Below are 23,144 nucleotides of genomic sequence, written 5' to 3'. Positions count from 1 at the left end.
ACAAATATATGTGCATGATGTCGACAAGCTAATCATGAACCTTGACTCAAATCAAGCAACTGGCTCTGACGACATTCTAATTATAGTTTTTAAAAAGCTTCAACCAAAACCTGCCACCATACTTACAAAACTGTTTAAGCGTTCTCTTGATGAGAATTGCTAGAAAACCCTATCAGTATGTCATGTATTGAAGAATTCATGTGATAGGTCATCTCCAACACAATACAGACCAATAAGTCTCATATGTGTCATGAGTAAGTTGCTGGAATCTATATAAAATAAAGAAGTAGTCAACCAACTCAGCAGAAATAACCTTCTTAGTGGCATGCAATATGGTTTCCGTTCTGCTAGATCTACAGCAGATGTGCTAACGGTTATAGCTCATAGGATTAGTGAATCTCTCGACAAAGGCTTCCTTTCTAGGGTAACTACTCTTGACATATGAAAGGCCTTCGATAAGGCATGGCTTAAAGGTCTACGTCACAAGATTTCCAGCTAGGGTATAGCTGGAAATGTTTTCTCAATTATTAAATCATTTCTCTCTGATAGGCTCATAAGAGTAGTGGTTGATAGGCAGAATCCACATTATTAATGCTGGAGTCCCTCAGAGGTCCATCCTTGGCCCAACTCTTTTCCTGATCTACATAAATGATCTCCCAAAACACATACTATAATCATTCGTTAACATCTTTGTTGACGACACGATCAACTATGGCAACACATCAAAGGCCATAAATGACAAAGTGCTCCCTAATTCTCTCTCCTCTGATCTTAAGCGTTTGCTACAATGGGATAAGACGTGGCTGGTTACGTTTAATGCATCTAAAACTAAGCTTCTATCTTTACATCATCAACACTCTGATCCCCATCTAGCATCAATTGCAACGGATGGCTCTCGTGTTAGAGAGGTCTCCTGTTTTGACAAGCGTCTGGTTTTGACCTTTACTCCCGATCTGAAATTGAACACGTACATCAGATCTGTTGCCAAGGACGCTGGAAAAATCGTGGGATCCTTCTACCACTCCAGTAGATATATCACTACTGTTGCAATTCTCTATCTATATAAAAGCCAAGTACATTCAAGGCTGGAGTAAACTTCTAAAACACCTATCCTGCCTTTACTGAATATAAATATATATATATATTAGTGGGGGGATGCCCATTACTCTTTCCTGCACACAGAAGAGGCGTCGTGAGCCTGACTTTTTAAAATCGTTTTTTTCTATAGCAAGTGCTCGTCTGGACTCCAATCTCTGGTCCCCCCACGCCAACCTTTCACGAAAAACACCCGTCTAGCTGAAACCACTGTGGATAATTTTCTCTACTCCTATTCTGTGTCTAAATCAAAACGTAGATTCCATGAACAAAGCTTCTTTCTTAGAAGTGCACGTCTATCGAACTCTGTTCCGTTTGCCTGTTTCCCACCTGACTACAACTTAGATGTATTTTAGTAAAACATAAACACATTCTCTATAACCCCCCCTTAAGTAAGACACTTTATCAAATCTCCATTACTAACCATTACTACGATATTATCCCATTCATTACTGCACACGTAATAACCCTTATCCCCAAGTGACTCCCGGGCCTTGATAAGTGGTGACTACCATGTAAAACAATGTAACAATATACGGCATTGTCGTCTACTTTTGAGATATTTGAGACTCTAATTAAGTACCCCTGTCCTAGGCATGCGTTAGAAAATTCACGTTATTGAATTTTTCGAAAATACTGCATTATTACAATAGTGACTATGTATATTATCGAGCACAAAAGTCGCTTATTTCAATGGTAAATTTAGTAAGCTGGATAGAATTCACATGTGCGCTGTTCTAATCATGAATTTTGTGTTTAAATTAAAGAACATACAGATAGTGAAGAAATTGTTGATAATGGTTGTAGCTAGAGGCGTGCTGTTTATTAAACGTTTGGCATGGAGGATAATTGATGTTACCTCAGATTAAACTTGCTAATAATAAACATATAATCTGAGCCAACCTAACAGCGTCTCCTTTGCGGTAAAAATTGCAGAGAGGAGAATATAAGCTACTACGTTCAAAATACGTTTTTTTCAGCTCTGACCAAGTTAAATAGAGTTTTCTGAACAACTCCTCCCCAGATCTTCCGATCAAATTTTAGGAAGTATTTTGCTCTTATACAAATTTTCGGTTGTATCGATTTTGCAATACCTTCTGTATCAGTAAAATAACGCAACAATATTTAAGCGAACTTGGCAACTGATTTGATATAATTATTTCTATTTCATGTCAAAGGTGAAGATTTGTCCCAGACACTTGTCTAATCATCTTGCTGTTTTCAGACAAAGGTCATTTATATCAATCGGAGACGAGTTAAAACCAAAGTATCTTTTTTTACAAGGGAATCACCACTTATACAGCCCCAGCTGTTTCGCGAGGAAAAGGGTTTTAGAGTGTACAGTTGTCAAAAGGACAATATCATAGTAATCGTTAGAAGTGTAAATTTCGAAAATTTGATTACTTAAGGGAAACGGTTAATCAAAAACTTGTGTACGTTGGATCCGACAACGACATTACTGCAGTCAGCTAGAAAGCAGGTAAACGGAAGAGAGTAACACAGGTCTGAAGTTCTAAGAAAGAAGATTGTTCATGAAATATACGTTTAGGTTAAAGCACAGATAAACAGTGGCGGAAATTATTGATATTGGTTTCAGCCAGAGAGTTGTCTTCGTGAATGTTTGGCGAGGAGAGGCCTAGATTGGAGATCTGATAAGCACTTGCATGAAAATAACGATAAACAGAGACAAGCTCGTAACGTTTCTTCTGTGAGTAAGAGGTTGAAGCGAAGAGAAAAATGCATCTCTTACTAGGCGACGAAGTCTAATCTGAAATCTGTCAATAAACGATAAGTTTCTCCTCGCAGCACCTGCCCAGATGTTACAGATATATTACATTCTTGGAAGTATCTGGCTCTTATGTAGGTAGGATATTGCATCAGCAGATATATATCGACCGATTGACGGATCCCACGATTTTTCCAGCGACCTTGGCAACAGATTTGATGTACGTGTTCCATTTTAAATATTTAAGACAAGAGCCATATATTTCAGTTAATACCAGACTGGGGCCAGAAGGATGATGATGGGAAGATATAAGCGTAGTTTTAGATGCATTAAAAGTAACCAGCGATTTTTCCCATTGAATCACATGCTCGAAATCAGAGAGACTCAGAGAGAACTTGATCGTTTACGGCCTTTGATGTGCTTCCATTGATAGTAGAGTCGTAAGCAAATTGTCTACGAATGATATAAGGATGAGGTTTGTAAGATAATTATTGAAGATCATGAAGAGATTTGAGCCCATGATACTTTTGTTTTTCGTTAATTACTGATTGCCCATATAACCAATACCTTTTAGCGTACAATTTTAATCGCTGCAGGGTGTTATCCGGTTATGTGTGTGTGCGTGTGTGTTATGTATCTGCTGCGGCCGGTTGTTCAACAGACGCTATCTAGTCTATATAAGTGTTTAATCTACATTTTTCATTGTCCCACAGTTTATACACACTGAGTACGAATTAAACACAATACATATTATTTTTAGCATTGACTTCTACAGTATTCGATACCTAAGTAGAGCTCCCGAAAATGAAATACGCAAATTTTGTGTAGTCTAATTATCAAATATATTTTCGAACTTATAATTCTCTTTCCGTATATATATATATATATATATATATATATATATATATATATATATATATATATATATATATATATACATAAGTACATGCATACATACAAATCTATATAAACGTATATATGTGTGTGCGTGCGTCTGCGTGTCTGTATGCGTGAGACTTTGCATAGTGTTGATAAGGCAATGAATAATAATAATAGATGGATATCAATAACTGAAGACATTGTTAAACTCGTATTTTTAGTTCGGTGGTTATCGTGTCACTATCTGTTTAGTACCGATTATTATCTACCGTGTACGTAAAAACAATGGACTATTAGTCTGGCAATACAACATTTATTTATCAATAAAAAGTGAAATAGAATTGTTTTCAAAATAGAACATTAATGTATCTTTTAATGGAAATCGCTCGGGACAAGGCACGAAGCCAATTGATGATGTAAGAAGTTATCAATAACAAAAGCTGATTATACTAAGCAGAGTAGATGCTTATTGGTTTTGTCTTTAAAATACCAAGACTGTAAATAAAAGTAAAACAGTGAGCAGCGACACAGTTACTCAGCCTTGCAGTCCTTAGAGAAAAACTACTGGAATTGTAAGCTGAATTACATTGGTATTATCAAATAGCGAATTTCTTTAGATTGCTGAATCATTTCTGCAAATATTCAATATGATAAACATTATTGATCACACGCAACGCACAACATAATATACTTTTGTGCAAAAGGAGTTAAAAAATGAAATTGATATAAGTTTTAAACACCGCTTAGAATATATTTATATGATATACATATAGTGCACGTAAAAATGTGATATATATATATATATATATATATATATATATATAGAGAGAGAGAGAGAGAGAGAGAGAGAGAGAACCATGCTCTCTCTCTCTCTGATTTTGTATTACTGGCAGAAACAATCTTAGATTGTCTAAAAAATAAAAATAAACCCTTGTCAAGTACATGACATCAAAAAAACCTAGACGCATCAAACGCATGTGAATCTCATCTCATCCTAACTGTACTATAAAACAATGCTCCACCAAGATTGATACAATTCACTTCAAGCATTGCAACAAATGTCTTAACAAATCCTCCTTTCCTGACAGCTAGGAAACTGCTAATACAAGAAGTTTGACAGAGGAACTGAACCATTCAATTATCGCCCTATTAGCCTCATCCATCTTTTCTCTAAAATATTTGAGTCCATAATTAATCAAGCTCTAGTCAGCCACCGTAAAGTTGCTAAAATACTGTCTGACTATCAATATGGATTTAGGCAAGCCCGTTCTACTGCAGAGATTCTTACTGTAATCACTGGACGTATATACCATGCACTTCATAAGTCAGGGAAGTGGAGGCAGTAGCATTAGACGCAAGGGAAACTTTTCACAGAGTATCGCACGATCATTGTCTTATGAAATGAGATCCGATGGTATCACTGGACGAATCATTAACATAATTAAATAAAGAAAGTAGTCATGTTGTACTCGATGGTCGTACGTCTAAACAATCTGATATAAATGCGAGTGTACCTCAGGGATCGATCCTTGGACGTTATTTTTTCTGATATTCATAAATGACATCTCTGATACAACTCTTTTGAGATGGATATATTTGCTTACGAACCATCACTCTCTAAAAGGCACGAAGGAAAACGAATGAACACATATCCCAGGCAACGGTGGTAACTCTAGAGAAAGACGTCCAGTCTATAGTGGAATGGAGTAAAACATTGAAGGTAACGTTCAATTCACCCAAGATTGAACTCCTTTCCTTTAATAATTACAAGAAACCGTGTCAGAGGCAATCAGAGGAGTCATGTAAACTTTATGTAAAGTAAATGTAGAGAGCCAGTCAATGACATCAGTTCTTTCAAAACCCAGTAACTACCCGCATTTTCTAGGCATAAAATGTAGGCCATATTCGTGAACCAGGAGGAAGCCAGGCCCCAATGCAAAAATGTAGGTTGTGACAATTAATTCGTGACTTACACCTAATAGCAAGCAGTTTCGCATATTTGAACCTCTAGACGTCTGGGTGTCCATCCAGATATATCCTTCCCGTAGTCGCTCACTACTCCCCCCCATAGAAAAAGTCATGTTAAATGATGTTGCAGTCAGTATACCATTATAATCCTGCCGCAGTTGCTTAGATTAGACATGTTTTCATGGGTGAAAAGCAAAGATTACACTGACGAATTTGGCAATTCTGGTGGATATTTGCAAATATCAAGTAACCTTTACAGTGCGGTGCAGTGAGCAAAGAGGTATCTACGGGATCCTCAATACACTTTTATTGGGTGTTGTTCTGAATAACACTAGTGGTCTGATCGATACTATTATGTAGGGGTTTGTCAGTGCTCATCCTCCTACAGGAGTTATTATCTGTAGCTTACCTAGATTGCTACATGCCCCTTGGAATGTTCTCCATGCTCTATAGACTAGGATAGGAAACTTAGCAAACCGTGTTAAAACTGTACAATTGTAGCACTACTTGTGCAACCCTGTAGGATTTAAGTATTGGAATTATGCTGTCAAAAGCGATATTGGCCCAAGTAAAATTAAAAAAGCACAGCAGTATAAGGCCAAACAGTTAAACTTAAGCAATGACATTAACAATTCCTGTTTTATAAGATACCTTTTGCTGTTCAATGAAGCATCAGTTGTTGATTTTATTGGAAAAATATATCGAGGCTTAATAAATGATAAGATCAATAATACAAATGTTTGAGTGATTAAATTTTTTTTCTATTTTTCCAAGAAATGTATATTCACACCTGATTCACATTGTAAAAACTTGCTACGAAAAATTTACTTCGACATCAATATTCACAGTCATGACCAATTTCGATATGGGCGTTTCATTATTGATTAAGTCCTGTGTAGATTAAAGAAGTAAACCAAATTTATGTAAGCTGAACTCAAAGGATTATATATATGTATAATAGGATCCACAATTTTTTCCTTTTTTGGATTTTTAAAATCGTCTAACATTAAGGAGGCTTTATGATTTAAATGAAATTAACTAATATAACGTCATTAGTGTTTACGGAGTTAGACAAATAAAATCATCATATAGTATGATATTATATATAAATGAGACGATGTGTCTATATTATTCCTCTCAAAATTCATTTTGAAATATTCCAAATTGAAATTCGAGAAATTTATGTTCAGTACATATCAGAAATGTCTGAGAAAGTAGAATTTTTACAAGTGTTCTAAAATTAAATTACCCCCTCGTGGCATAAATCTAACTTGATATAAGTATAAATAACATTTAGATTTCTTTCGCCTAACAGCTTTGTTAAATTGAAATAAGCGATCCGTGTCTTTATCCCGGAAAGTGGCATAGTTTTCTATTCAGGATGAAACTAATTAAAATTATACATTTTTTAAATGCCACTGGATGCACACAGATCTCAATATGAATACTGTGTTAATTGTTCCAGCTTTAACTCTAATTATCTATTAAAACATATAAAAGGTACGAATACGGTTTATTACTGAATTTCTCGTATCGTAGTGTAATCTTTGCACATACAAGTACACTCGTAAACACACACACACATACACATATATATATATATATACATATATATTAAATTTATTTATACAAACATTAATGGCTACATATGTGCATACATGTTTCTGTAATCACGCACCTTGGGGGACTACGTCTTCAGGCCAAGAATTCCCGTCGAAAACTGATATTTCAACCAAAAACATTTTCCTATTTCGTTTGTAAAGTTAGAATGTAACCTGGGTGGGAGTCATAAAGTCATAAGGGTGAATGAATAAAGATGAAGGTAAGTACTACAATATATAAGCTTGTTTACTCAGTTTGTATAACCTAAATACTCTAATTTCTGTCATATGTTATTATATATTATTATTGTATCGTTATACATCAACTGTATGTCTGCCTAACCATCGAAGGAGTGCTTGCTTAATATGAAGATAGGCCTATGAATTTCAAGCTGAACCCACTATAAATTTTTACGCAGTATAAATTTTTACGTAGTAAAAAAAAACTTGCAACTTAGAAAAAGGTAACGAGCGGGTGGGGCCGTGTAATATAACTATGCGTGCGGAGTTTGATAGAAAAAGAGAATTATGTAGTAAATGAATTCATGTCTATTTCTATTTTAGATGTATCATTTGGTGGCAGGGTACATATATATATATATATATATATATATATATGTCTGTATTTTGTGAAAGTATATAGGTATAAGTTTATTTATGTCTGCGTGTATGTTTGTATGTATATGTGTGCATGTATATATGTGTGTATGTGTATGCATATGGATGTATTTGTATATGTGTGTGTATGTATATATATATATATATATATATATATATGTATATATATGCATATATATTTCTGAACTATTAAAATAGACTGCCTCGTATATGATAGTTGTAGCAATGTATATTACAAGAATGTATGGGTGTCTGAATGTGTTTGTATGTATGTTATATATGTATATATACACCCGTGTGGAGTGTAGTGGCATGCTATTTCATATATAAAGGGGTTACCACGCTACTGAAGTAAAAAAGGCACCTTATTATTATTGAAAAAGTTTTTTGCATTTGTGCACGTATTGCTGTGTTTTCCTGCGTTGTGAGAGAGCGGGTTTCTGTGTCCCTGCGTGTGTGTTTGTACGTGGGAGAATCCGGTGGTCTGTGTTAGTATCTATATGTGTGTGTGTCTTGTTTACGTCTGTGGAGATGTGGAGACACGAGTAGATGGGGATGTCGTCTGCGCCTGCGGATGGTCTGAATGTGTATGTATATTGTGTGTATGCTGGTGCGCGTGTGTGTATATGTATGTGTGTATGTATATGTGCATATTTGTATTTGTGCTTATATATATAGATGTGTATACGTGTGTATGTATGTATGTGTATGTTTATATGTATATTTGTGTATATGTATGTATGTGTCTGTGTATGTGTATATCTATATATGTGTGTGTGTATGTATATATATGTGTATCTATATGTGTATATACATATATATATATATATATATATATATATATATATATATATATATATATATATATATATATATATATATATATAGGCTGATTTATGAGGACGTGTATCCAGTTGGGGTCCACGGGTTTTGGGGTTCCCAATCATACAGTCTTCTTCTTCTTCTTCTTCTTCTTCTTCTTCTTCTTCTTCTTATTATTATTATTATTATTATTATTATTATTATTATTATTATTATTGTTATTATTATTGATATTGGTGGTGACATTAGTATTATCAATATTACAAGAATTATTATTATTAGGATTATTAGTGGGCTTAATATAAGTTTTGATATAATAACAGTCATGATGTATGGTACCCAAGTGTGTACATGGATGTCTGGATTTGAGATTCCACGTATAGATATTACTACGTATGTAGGTATGGATGTAAACATGTCATAACTGTATATCATAATTATATGTCTATGTATGTCTGTATGTGTGTGTGTATATATGCGCGGGTGTAGCAAGGTGTAGGCGTTTATAAGTATATTAATATATATATATATATATACATGTGGAGTTTAGATAAATTTCGAGATTTTATGATTATTCTTTATATGTTTTTATTTTTTTTTTTTATTTTTTTATGTTTTTGATTTTATTTTTATTTTTTTATTTACCTTATTTTAATTTTAACTTTATTCTTGCGTAGTTATAGTTATTGCCTAGTTTCAGTGCGTGTGTGTGAGTAAAATAAAACGAACACCATATATTCGCATTTGAATATCTGTATTAACGTGTGTGCGTGTGTGTCTGTGTGTCTGTGTGTTGTATGTATGTGCATGTATGTGTGTGGATCCGTGTAGATTGAAAGGCACCGGTCAGTACTCAGTGACCATAGGAGACGTTTTTAATTTACAGACTGCAAGACAAAAATACTAAATTCTCAAGTACCTTATGCCATAAAAACCAAAAGATGGGATGGATAAAGAGAAAGGGAAATGAAAAAGAAGATGTTTATTATCTTCAAAGACCTCACTTGTCCTCTCACCGCTTTATGACTCCCACCCAGGTTTTATTCTAACTTTACAAACGAAATAGGAAAATGTTTTTGGTTGAAATATCAGTTTTCGACGGTAATTCTTGTCCTGAAGACGTAGTCCCCCAACGCGGGTGATTACAGGAACATATATGCACATATGTAGCCATCAATGTTTGTATAAATAAATTTAATATACCTGCTCTGTTCATTCATTGAGCACTCTTTGGTAGACACATGTTGTTTCATTGGATGTACTTCTAGGAAACTAAACTCTACTGGCTATATATATATATATATATATATATATATATTATGCGTTATAGAATCGTCTCCAGATATTTTTAGTATTTACTTTGACAGTGTTATAGATACGTAAGAAGAACTAGGTTGTATGAATTCGAAACTATCCATAAACATTTAGCTCCTTACGATTTTCCGCATATGGATTTGTAAGATTTTCATTGGAAAATCATTTCAGGATATAATATGAAATTCTTTTTGGCTTTGTATATTTTCAATTTCTTACACACACACACACACACACACACACACACACATACATATATATATATGTATTAATGTTGGAGCAAACCAATATTGTGTACAAATTTCAATGCCCCTTAGGAGAGTGAAACTCCGAAAATAAAAACGCATATATTGAGCATACAAAAACAACGTTGTCCCGTCGATTAACGATGCATTTTAACAGTACTAGCTCATATACCAGCATCTAACAAATCAACATAGCTGTCTCCCCTCTAATCTAGAAAGGTCTTCATGGACAACACAGGGAGTTTGCAACGAGAAAGTAATTGTAAAAAATTAAAAATACTTGAAAAGCTATATATTAAAACCCAGCACCCATCTATAAATAGCATTAATTTTGAAAGTAGCAATAATGTGCTGAAATGTTTAGCATAACCAGTATACGACTTGTTTTACTAACATTGCCTTTTAGCATCCTTATTTTTTATCGAGTTTTGTATCACTCATAAATGTATATTTTAAGCGACTTTTCATTGACTATTTTCATCATTCGTAACTATATATTTCACTTCTATTTTTAATATTTTATTTCCACGTGATGATGATTCAAGAAAGAATCGAAAGCGCTCGTGTGAACCATGGAACATTTGTAAATACCTTCCATCCTGAAGTTTAAAAAAATCTTACGAAAGATCGAAAAAATGAAAAACAGAATCATTAAGCAAGGTATCTCTGTTGTTTTTAATAATGTTTGCCTGAATATATATATATATATATATATATATATATATATATATATATATATATATATATATATATATATATATGCATAAGGCAGAGAAAGAACAACATCGATTCTTTAAGAGGTGCCTCTATATAAAAATAAGAAACCCATAGTATAAAAATATACATTAAGGCATATAGATTTATTCGTTTATTCAATATTAAAGATATATAAATTAGGGGTGTAGGATAAGAATAACATCTTTATACTATGTTATTTTGAAGCCTAATGCTTCTCATCAGGAGAAGAGAGAAGATGAAGGAGAACATATAAAGGATGCAACGTCTAACAATAGTTATATTATGAGCTAAATAATTGTACGTGATAGGAGAATGATAATGCATTGAACTAATGACTAGGAATGGGAGACCTCCAGTGATCTATGCAATAAAGAATACATATAGATTGTATTACAAAATGAGGAAAACAAACAAAAATATATAGATAAAATTTAAGATAAAAAATGCTTAAAGAGAGGGAGTAAAATATAAAGAAATGAGGAATAAATGAGTATAAAATTGTACAACATTAATAAATCAAGAAATATAAACGTATACGGCGTACAAAATTGGTTAATAGAACACAACCGAATAAATGTAAAAAAAAATGCGTATAAAAATAAGCAAAAATAAAATTAAAAATAAAATAAATATAGCTGTATAAGAAAAGTAATTAGAGGTAAAGAAAGTTGTCCAGAGATCTTAGGTTGAATGCAAAATAGTTATAAAAATTACTTTTGATTTAGTTTATGAGCAGCAGCTACGCAGAACATTCGTAAAAGTTCAGTTTAGAAATCCAATTACACAGACAGTTCAGATTAGTGTATAGCGGTTAGAGAGATTATTTGACTTCGAAATACCATAATATAAAACGTCTTCTACTTATCCCAGCAACATTAATTGATGTATCATTCTTATTTAACAAATGAAAAAATCTGTATACATTAGTATATATTTTTATACTGTGGTTTTTGTGTATTATTTTCTCATATAGAAAAAAAAACAAGAGATAATTAATCAAGCACGGGGTATCATGTTGTGGGGGTTTTGCAGATGGACAAACAGCTAAACGTTTAATACAAAAAACCTTCAAGCCGATACGTTGATTCATAGGTCATTTTTGTTTGTCAATTCATGCACACAAACACATACACATACACACACAACTACACACACACACACACACACACATATATATATATACACTGAGTATCAAATTATTAGCGAGTTTAATTTTTTTATATTAAAGAAACAAGTGAATAAATATCCATGAAATTTTGGGAAAAATACAATATACCCATAACTTGTTTATTGAAATAATTTTCAAACATTACATGACCTAGGAAAAATTCTTCGAACACAGTAACTATATAGCAATACCTGGGATGACATAATTAGTAGAATATATGCGATCCTTTTTTATCAATGATTTGTAAAAGACGTTAGTCAACAGAATTAGTCAAATTTGTAATTCCCTCCAGTTATTTACATTTAGTCCTCGTGATACCTTTTGGGGCGCATCCCACACCTCATTTTTGTTCTTAAATTAACGTCCACTTGCATGGAGGCGTCACTTCATGATACTCTAATGGTTGTCAATTGGGTTCAAATTTGGGAAATTCGCAGGTCACTCCATCTTACGTAGTCCAGAGATTCCTAGTTATTGCAAATACTATTTGCTTTTGTATCCTGCATGAAAGTAATGCCTCTTCTGGACGTCAACCTTTGCTTCTTCAGCCAGGGTTAAAAGTGCTATTTCAGAAAAAAAACTGTGTAAGCATTTGGCGTCATTTTAAGTATTCTGGGTCTGCCCATGTATATATATATATATATATATATATATATATATATATAGTAAAGCATTTTTGTTTTTTTGTTGGGTGAAGAGTAGTAAACACACTGTAGATCCTTTCTCGGGAGTTCAGTTACTGTTGATTTATCTCTTTCGCCCATCAATCCTGATTTGAAATGAAGGACGTTTCTGACAAATGGAAAAGAAAATAGCCAGTACAATGGGGCGGCATTGCTTTATGAGCAGTCGCTTTTAATATTAGTATTTTCTGTTCTTATTTATTTCTTTGTTGTAATGTCACTAATAAGGGTGCTGGGGGTAAACGTGTTACATGGAATGACGTAATATGCCTGAGTTGCTGGAATCTGTGATGAAAAGTTAAGTGGTCACCATGCTCAGTGACATGCAATATAATTTCCCAGATCTACAGCTAATGCACTGTTTTCAAGTAAGCTGTTAATCTTTGACAAGGATTTCGTTTCTAGAGAAATAGCTTCGGAGATATCAAAGGCTTTTGAGAGAGTATGGCATAAAGGTTTACTTCACAATATCGTCAGCTATGAAATATCTTAAAATGTTCTCTCAATTCTAAAATCCTTTCTCTAAGATAGGATTATATGAGTTGTTACTAATGGACAGAAATCAGAAACTCATATTATTTACGCTTACGTCCCTCATTATTCGATCTTGGAGCCAGTTCTCATCCTTATCTTCATCAATGATCTCCCAAATCACATTCTTAGATCATTTGTAGAAATTTATGCAGACGACGCCACACTTCATAGGCCAGCAGTGATCAAGATATTTCTGATTCTCTCTACTTATCTTTAAAACATGTTGCAATTGGGGAAACGTTAATTTTAATGCATCGTAAACCAAGCTTCTTTTCTTTCATCATCATCGCTCGTACCCATACTACACCCGAATTTTAATGAATGGCCCTTCTGTTGAGAAAGCGCCATGTCTTGACAAACTTTTTCATTCTTATCATAAAAGGAACAAATACTTAAAATCCCTCGTCATCACTGCTGAAAAAATAGTGGGATAATTCTACTGCTCTTAGGTATCTCACGCCGATGCAACCCTCTATCGATATAAGAGCCATGTACGTCCTAAAATAAAGTATTGTTGCTATATCTGGGCAGTATAGACTCGGCGTCATATCAAGCATAGATAGTATTAACCAGCTTCAAAATCAAGTAGATTATGCCCTTCTCTATTCCCTGCAATCGATTTTACAGAGAAGAGGTCTTGTGTGCTTGTCTCTGTTATATCGTTATTTAATGACAAGTATTTGACTGAACTTCAATCTATTTCCCACTTGCTAATCTTTTAAATTAAAAATTAACAACCACTGTTTACGATTTCCTCTACTCTCTTATTGTGCCTAAATAGAAACGCAGATTCCATAAATAAAGCTTCATTCTTGAACTTTATGCTTATGGAACACTGTTTCGTTAGCCGGCCTCTAGCTTGAATACAACATGGTAGCTGACAGGTCCAATGTAAATACGTTGTTCTTGGGCCTTCCCTATAAATAATCAAATGCCGCCCAATTTACACCATTAACGATTAATACATTAAACCTTACATTCATTAACCCTTATCCCAGAGTTGTAGGATCATAATAAATCGTGACTTCTAATTAAAATATATATATATATATATATATATATATATATATATATATATATATATATATATATATATATATAATGCTCCCTATCTAAGGTTTAGCATATCGGGAAGTGTTATACAAACTTCCATTAGCGTATTAAGCGACGCTCATTGTGTAAACAAATCGAACTGAGGCATTTGGACGATGTCAAACATCGTTAATTCATTACCCACACAGCATCAGCCGTATATCGCAATGGTGAGAAGCCTTGACTGTCATTTGGGCAGTCGGGTTTTGATCTTGGCTTGAAACAGTTGCCTCTCTAGCCACACTGATGAATTGTGAAACAGCGAAACAGTACTGTATGTGGATGACTATATATATACATATATATATATATATATATATATATATATATATATATGCATATATTAGTAACTTTCAACATTTAAGAATCGATGTGGTTTAAACATCTTAAGAATGCCAGAAAAGAGGTGCTTATATATATAAACAACACAGCCTGATTACTTGTGTGTATTGTATTTCTATGTATCAAATTCGGTCAAATATGAAACAGATATTTAAAGTTTTTGCACAAACTATTAATACAACAGTTATGAGGTCGATGGAAAAGCAACATTTTCGTAAATGTGCAAGCGGATATGTGCATAGTAGGATCGATAAAAAGATGAATCAATGATGAATATGAAAGCCTATTAACGGAATGAATGCGGAATTGCCACATTTTCAAAGTGGAAATCTATGAAAGATAAAAATCACTGAAAGTATTCAACAAAGAAGAAGGAGAAATATCCAAGAATATGAATAAAGATCCAAGGCAAAACACCGATAGAATGTTTGAAGTTTTATTATATCAAAGAAAGAAACATATTTTCCTGGGTTATGGAAAAACGATGCGACTATATTTGCCACGAGCTATGAATTAATGGGAGCAAAAGCAAACATTAAGAAAACATAATGGCGCGTTTAATTCAAAATCGAAACAGAAGAAAATTTCTACAGTGAGTGAACTTTGCAATGCTGTTGATGTTATATAGAAACACACATTTAATTCTCATCATTTCTTTTATTGGAAAAGGAAAACGAATATTTCCTAACAAGCTGGACTCTTGGAAAATCCACGAATACGAGAAAATATTTAATAAACAAGTATTCATTTGAAACTTATATTTGCCTTAATAAGTTTTAATTGATTAGAAAAAAAGTAATGCACAGCAAAAACTGAGTATGCACACTTTAATAAAATAGTTCTAATATTATTTTAAAATAGTTGGCCGCGTTTTCCAATGTGGCTTGAAGGATGATAAAAGTATACTATCTAACGTATAGTAATATTTTGGAATGAATAAATGTGTCAAATTGACTTATTTGTTAAAATTAATGCGAAAATATAAAAGCTTCTACATTTTCTTTACTCATTTTTTATTGAATAACTTTTAGGAATACAAAATGTTATTAGAAACAAATTTTACTAAGAACAAAATGCTCTATTGATACCTTTTTATCGTGTGTAAGTGGTTCGCTAAACTACCTTTCTGTGCGTCATAATCGGATCAGTACAAGTTCTTTTACTGCGCCGGCATTGATTATAGACGCCGTCTTTTTATCTGTGATTGGGTAGAAGCTCTAAAAAATTCAGGTAACTATGTCCGTCTATGTAGAATAATGCGGTGATGGTTTATGTTACTAGTACCTATCGGACGACTGTTCGCATCTTGAATGTTCTTTGCGCTGTGTTTCGGCCGTTCTGACCTTCGACCGTCCTCAAGTATGTTGGTTGATGTTTGAAAAAGGAAGCGTATTTCTGATTGGTTGAATGGATCGACCGACCCACCCTGTGACCCTTCTATAAAAAAAAACAATACCCGCTCGAAAACAGATAGATTTGCGCCGAATCTCGACAAGAAACAGCTCTTAAAACGCCTGACAACCTTCTCTCTGTTATCCTGACCAGCATCCCGTGGGCAGAAGAAAGAGATTTGTGAACTTTAAAATGTTTTGATGACTAAGCGATGTACATATTAAAAAAAGATCTGTAACTTATGTGAATTTAACTTTTAGTAGTTAGAGACGCTGATTTTGTCTGTCTTATCTTTCCAGCGCGCATGCAAGCTTGCTTTTGCTTTTCAGCAAAATTCAACATTGAGACGCTAAGAATTAATGTCGAGATCTCCCGGTAGACTTGAGATCACGAGCCACAAAAAAAGGGACTACCACAACATACGACGAATAGACTCCAATGATGGGATACCATGCTTCTGACCTACGATTTTCAAATGTAGTATGTACCATCCAAAAATACTTGGCCATGCAGACGGGTTATCAAGGTTAATACCTAAGCAGACAAAACACTTGCAGGATATGATAATAGCAGCCATTCAAGCAGAAGTCGAGGAAAAATATTTTATGTGACACGATAAGAGAACTTCCCGTAACGCCTAATGAGATTATGAGTAAGGCAGAGGTAGACGAAATTATTATAATCACGAAAAAAATCAACAATAACCAACTCGATGAGGGAATCATTTGCAATAACACCCTGCTATGTGGCGACAGTGTAGTAATTCCTGAAACACTACAGAAAAGAATGCTCAAGGAATTCCATGTAGCACATTCAGACATATCAAGAATGAAAAACCTTATGTGTTCTTTCGTCTTTTGTCCAAACATGAATTAGAATATAGAAGAAAAAGTCAGGGAGTGTAGAGGATGCGCATTAGCTATGAAAGCTCATCCGACCCAATTGGGATCGTGGGCAAAACCGGACCGACCCTGGTCGAGAATTCATTTAGACTTTTCGGGACGGCTAGAGGGGTTATATTATCTCATTGTTGTGGACAGCCTATCCAAGTGGCCGGAAGTACTAAAATTCAAGAACCCCACATCCGAGGCAACTATTAATTTCCTGCGTGTACTATTCGCTAAGTTTTTAGCTAGTAGACTGCATTGTCACAGACAATGGAAGGTGTCACCCGCATAGATGAATCTACGGATGTCTGTACATTCTGGTAGGTCATTTGTATAGAGGTTAAACAAAGTCGGCGCCAGGACAGAACCCTGGGGCAGACCATTCTTCTGTGACTTCCACCGACTCTGCCTACCATCCATTTCGACAAAGAATCAGCAGAAGTGTTCGGTGGTTTATGGTGTCATAGGCTGCCGTGAGGTCGATAAATACAGCCCCTGTGTTTTTTTTTATTTCGTAACCATCTCTATGTACTGAGTCAAGTTCAGAACCTGACCAACACATGAACGCCCCTCCCTGAACCCAGACTGGTCGTCCGTAAGCTGGTCTTCAACTATTGGTGATATCCTGGCAAGAATGAGGCGTTCATATAATTTGTACAGTACACACAAAAAGGATATAGAGCGATAGCTAGATGGCAGTTGGGGATCTTGCAACACAGGACAAGAGCTTTGAAGCAATTGAGAAAAGAATCTCCAGTGCCTTAAAAACCCTAGCCTCCTACTATAAGAAATGGTTCCTCAATCCCAATCCTGGGAAAACAAAAGTTTGTAGTTTCCACCTTAACAACCACATAGCCAACAGGAAGCTGAAGATCCAATGGGAAGGTAAGGAGCTAGTAAATGAACCATATCCAGTCTACCTTGGCATCACACTGGATCGAACTCTCTCCTTCACGACACATATAGACAAGCTCCGAAAGAAGATCGCGCCTCGAATTAACTTAGTCAACATACTGGCTAACTCGAGTTTGGGAGAAGACCCACACACGCTAAGGACAACATCATTAGTCCTATGTTACTCCACGGATGAATATGGCGCTGCAGTATGGTCTCGCTCAGTCCATGCTCACCGCATTGACGCAGATCTCCACAAAGCTTGCCAGATCATAACCGGAAACTTAAAAAGCACACCTCTACCAGCCCTATACCGATTAAGTGGCATACCACCACCTAAAGTCCGCCGGGATATAATTGCGAGAGTTGAGCGTACTGAACAACTCGAAGACCCCAGATTACCCTCTCTATGGCTACTCGGAGGTGACTAGACGACTTGTGTCACGGCGAAGCTTTGCCACAGTGGAGGAACTACCGGACACTCCTACATCCTCTTACCGGCTGCAGATGTGGAGAGAGGTAGACCCTCAGTCTACAAATATAGCACTGCCAGAGCCCAGCGAAACCTTAACACCTGGCACGCACCTGTCCCGTTCGGAGTGGGCCACTCTGAATAGGGCAAAGGCAAAAGTTGCAAAAACTGGCGACAACCTCCTCATGGTGGGTTACTCTACAACTGCTGAATGCCCCTGTGGTGCCCAAGTTCAGACCATCGATCACATTTTAACATCTTGCCCACTGGGGCCCAACTGCACGGACGAAGACTTCACGGACGAAGTGTTGGTAATGAAACCGCACGCCGCTGGTTGAAGAGATGGAGCGACAAGGTATGATGAATGGAAAGTAATTCACGTCTACTGAAATTAAACATTTTTCTGAGGTTAATCTCATCGAGCATATAACCATTCCATCATACCACCCGAACATAACGGGCAAGCGGAGATGTTCGTTGAGACATTTAAGAGAGCTCTGAAAAAAGATAGTGGATCACCGACGGATAAGTGAATCAAACAGTTTTTACTGGTTTACAGGGTCAAACTAATCAAATGCGGAAAAGATACCCAAACAGTTAGGTGACCAGATCGTCCGAGTCGGACATCATCGACACAGTGTTTGATACTGTCCATACCAGAGACAGCTCCTGAGTATAGGAAAAGAAAACGGAACTCAACTGAGTTGATTAGGGTGACCCCAAAACAGAAGCGTTATTAATCCCCAGACAAGGTATTTTCAAATGGGTTTTTTTATTCAGGGCCTTTTTATGCATAGGGAGTACCTCGGTTCTCACTATATATATATATATATATATATATATATATATATATATATATATATATATATATATACAGTGGCAGTAATGTCTAAACCCGTGAGAATAATCGGCAATACTACACTGAAAAGCTGAGCGCTAGTCAGTTATACGCGTATTCCTACCTAAATACTTGCGATGTTAATACATTTCTTTTGTTAAACCAACCTCGACTTTTTTCTTTTACTATTGTATTACGACACAACTTATACATACACTCACACACACACACACACACACACACACACACATATATATATGTATATATATATATATATATATATATACAAATATATATAAGACAAAGAAAATTAAAACTGTACTCATTGGTTGACATCTATGTTGATGACACGACCATCAAAGGCTGTAAATGACAAAATTCTCTCTGATCCTCTCTCTTCTGATCTCGAGCGCGTGGTTCATTGGGGGAAGACGTGGCTGGTTACCTTTAATGCATCCAAAACCAAACTCCTATCCTTACATCATCAACGCTCTGATCCCCGTCTGGAATCAATTGTGACGGATGGCTCTCGTTTGGATGAGGCCCCGTGTTTTGACAAGCTTCGGGTTTGACCTTTACTCCTGATCTGAAATGGAACACGTACATCAAGTCTGTTGCCAAAATCGCTGGAACGATGGTGGGATCCTTCTACCGCTCCAGAAGATATCTCACTACTGATGCAATTCTCTATCTATATAAAAGCCAAGTACGTCCAAGCATGGAATACTGTTGCCATATCTGGGCAGGAGCTGCTAAAAACAGCCTATCCTGCCTTGACAGAGTACAAAATAGACCTCGTGGCTTAGTGGGGGATGCCCTTTTCTCTACCCTGCAACGTCTCTCCCACAGAAGAGACGTTGCGAGCCTATCCTTGTTTTATCGTTATTTCCATGGCAGGTGGTCGTCTGAACTCCAATCTTTGGTCCCCCCTCGCCAATCTTTCACGAAAAACACCCGTCTAGCTGAATCCACTGTGAAAAATTTCCCCCACTCTATATCTGTGCCTAAATCAAAACGTGGATTCCATGAACAAAGCTTCTTTGTTAGAACTGCACGCCTGTGGAACTCTATTTCGTCTGCCTGTTTCCCACCGGACTACAACTTGGATGTTTTCAAGTCCAACGTAAACAAATTCCTAATGAACCGGCCCGTTAAGTAAACACTTCATTAAATCTCAACACTAACGTAATGTACTTGCAATAACCCTCATCCCTGAGTGGCTTGCGGACCTTGATAAGTTGTGATCACTGCGTAAAAAAAGTAGTAATTTAAAATCGAAATATATTCTTTGACTGAATACTCCAAAAAACAAAGTCCTTATTCCGAGTAGTTTCAAAGAATGCTATTCTTTCTATTCTTCTCAATATAGGGCAAAAAGAAATAAGCAAATAATATAAACAATCAACCAATCAAAAATTAGCTAATTATAAACAATCAAGCTATCAAAAATCAGCAACTTATATTGACAATCAGAACAACCAAAAATTATATTATCACTGGACAGAAATAAATCAGCAAACTATATATACAAAGTATAGCAGGTAAACTTAACATACTTTTTTATTTTATTACTTATATATATATATATATATATATATATATACATATATATACATATATATATATATACATATATACATATAAACAGACGCAAGAAAGAGGTTTGGTTTAATCCGCTGTTTAGCGAGCATATCAAAAACAATAGACCTAAGGAATTTTACAGAATAGATTAAGCAACATAATTAATAAGAACTCAGTAAAACTATCTTTCTCCACCTCCAGCAACTGAGCCAATACTAAGCTCTAATATCAGAAAATAAGGAAAATAATGGATAACATTAAGAGACGAAAATGTAATTGCAGAATACCTAGAAATTGACCGTTGGGTGGCAAATGATTAACCTCAGAAATGGTGTACAAATGTAAGATTACCGCCGATAATATTAAGAAGGTATATCTATACATTATTGTCCAATTTCTACTGTACACTCTTTAACCCTTATCCCTGTGTGGCCTTCGGGCCTTGATAAGTGGTGACCCCCATGTAAAAAAAAAGCCACAGGCTGCGTTTTTGAAAGAAAAGATACAGAAACTACGTCGTATCATTCAAAAATGAACAGGAGATGGAAACTAATAGAGAAGGTGTTAATGAGAGAAGGGGGATGGTACAAGAATCAATATTAGAAATAAAAAGAGGAACAGAACTGTATTAGGTGATTGGGTCATGAACTTCATAGAAACCAAAAAGATTTTTAATTGAAATGGTAAATAGTAGATAAGGGTAGTAAGTATTGACCTAAGAAATCAAAAAGGTGCAAACTGTGTTTACTAGAAATCGTGTACATAGTGTGTTCTAAAGAGGAAATATCAAATAGATGCTTTACAGGGGTGTCTTCACAGACATAGATTTTTGCTACCAAGCCTTCAATGTAGCTGAGATGAAAAAATAAAAAAAACAATCTGGGTAAAAACAGGATTCATGTGTGTAAGGCCAAAGTTAATATAGAGTTAAACAACTTAAAATGTTGTGAATTAGATCTGATGAATGATTCAAATCTAGCAAGCAATTCTGGAATTTAATATTCTACACTTGAAACATATTTTCAGAAATAAAGACAGTGGATTACTAGATAATAAATTTGCATCTATAATAAGGATTAACAGAGATTACCAATATTGTTTCAAAACTGGGAACACATTTTTAGTCATATTGAAGGTGATATAGTTGATACAGTTTCTAGTTCAATAATATGAATTCAACCAAAACATAAATAAAATAATAGTAATTAAAGAATGGGGATTAATTGATACTGATTTTAGGTAAGTAAAAACCTAGCTTTTTATATAATACTCTTATTCTAAACGATTAACTCCAAAAATCCATTGGAGTAAAACGAACGTCGAGCTAAAGATTATATTTATTATTAGAATACTTATTAATGGGATATGCATTATCATTAGATAAATATTTAAGAACTTAATTCCCGAATTGTTATTTTGTTTAAAAGCCACGGATTACCTCAGAAAATTATGGTCGCATGGAACACGTAGGATATTATTATTATTATTATTATTATTATTATTATTACTATAATTATTATTATTATCGTTTATCGCCTCGTCTCTTTGTCCACAGAGTCTGCATTTGCTGTTTTCTTGTGTTTTGTCGATGTTTGCTTTGATGTGGTTGGTTCTTATCGAGTTATCCTGTGCTGCAGTTATTAGTGATTCAGTTTCACACAGCGCATCATCTAAGACATTTTATAAAAATAAAAAAAAAACATGTGGAGTCTGAGTGACAACAAATCTCTCAAGATTTCCAGCATTCTCCATCTCTTTTTACAACTTTTGCAAATTAAACGGTCGTCTGCTATTGATTTCTCATTGCTATCAACCTTTATTCTTTATTGAGACATGGATGGCAATACGCATTTCCTCGGCCTCAGTTGCTCTCGCACTCATTCATCGGAGGTTGGGTTAGTACTTTCTCTCCTGTCTTTTAATCCTCATTATTATTATTATCATTATTATTATTATTATTATTATTATTATTATTATTATTATTATTATTATTATTATTATTATTATTATTGTTGCTGGTATTATTATTGTTATTATTATTATTATTATTATTATTATTGTTATTGCTATCATTATTATTATCTTTATTATAATTATTATTATTACTAATATTATTGTTATTGTTGTTGTTATTATTATTATTGTTATTGATGTTGTTATTGTTATTATTATTGTTAGTGTTATTGTTGTTATTGTTATTATTATAATTATTATTATTATTATTATCATCATCATCATCATCACCATCACCATCA

Source organism: Euprymna scolopes, chromosome 3 (assembly GCF_053919585.1).
Source record: "Euprymna scolopes isolate OS-2025 chromosome 3, ASM5391958v1, whole genome shotgun sequence".
Taxonomy (NCBI): Eukaryota; Metazoa; Mollusca; class Cephalopoda; order Sepiida; family Sepiolidae; genus Euprymna; species Euprymna scolopes.
This window is presented reverse-complemented; position numbering follows the sequence as displayed.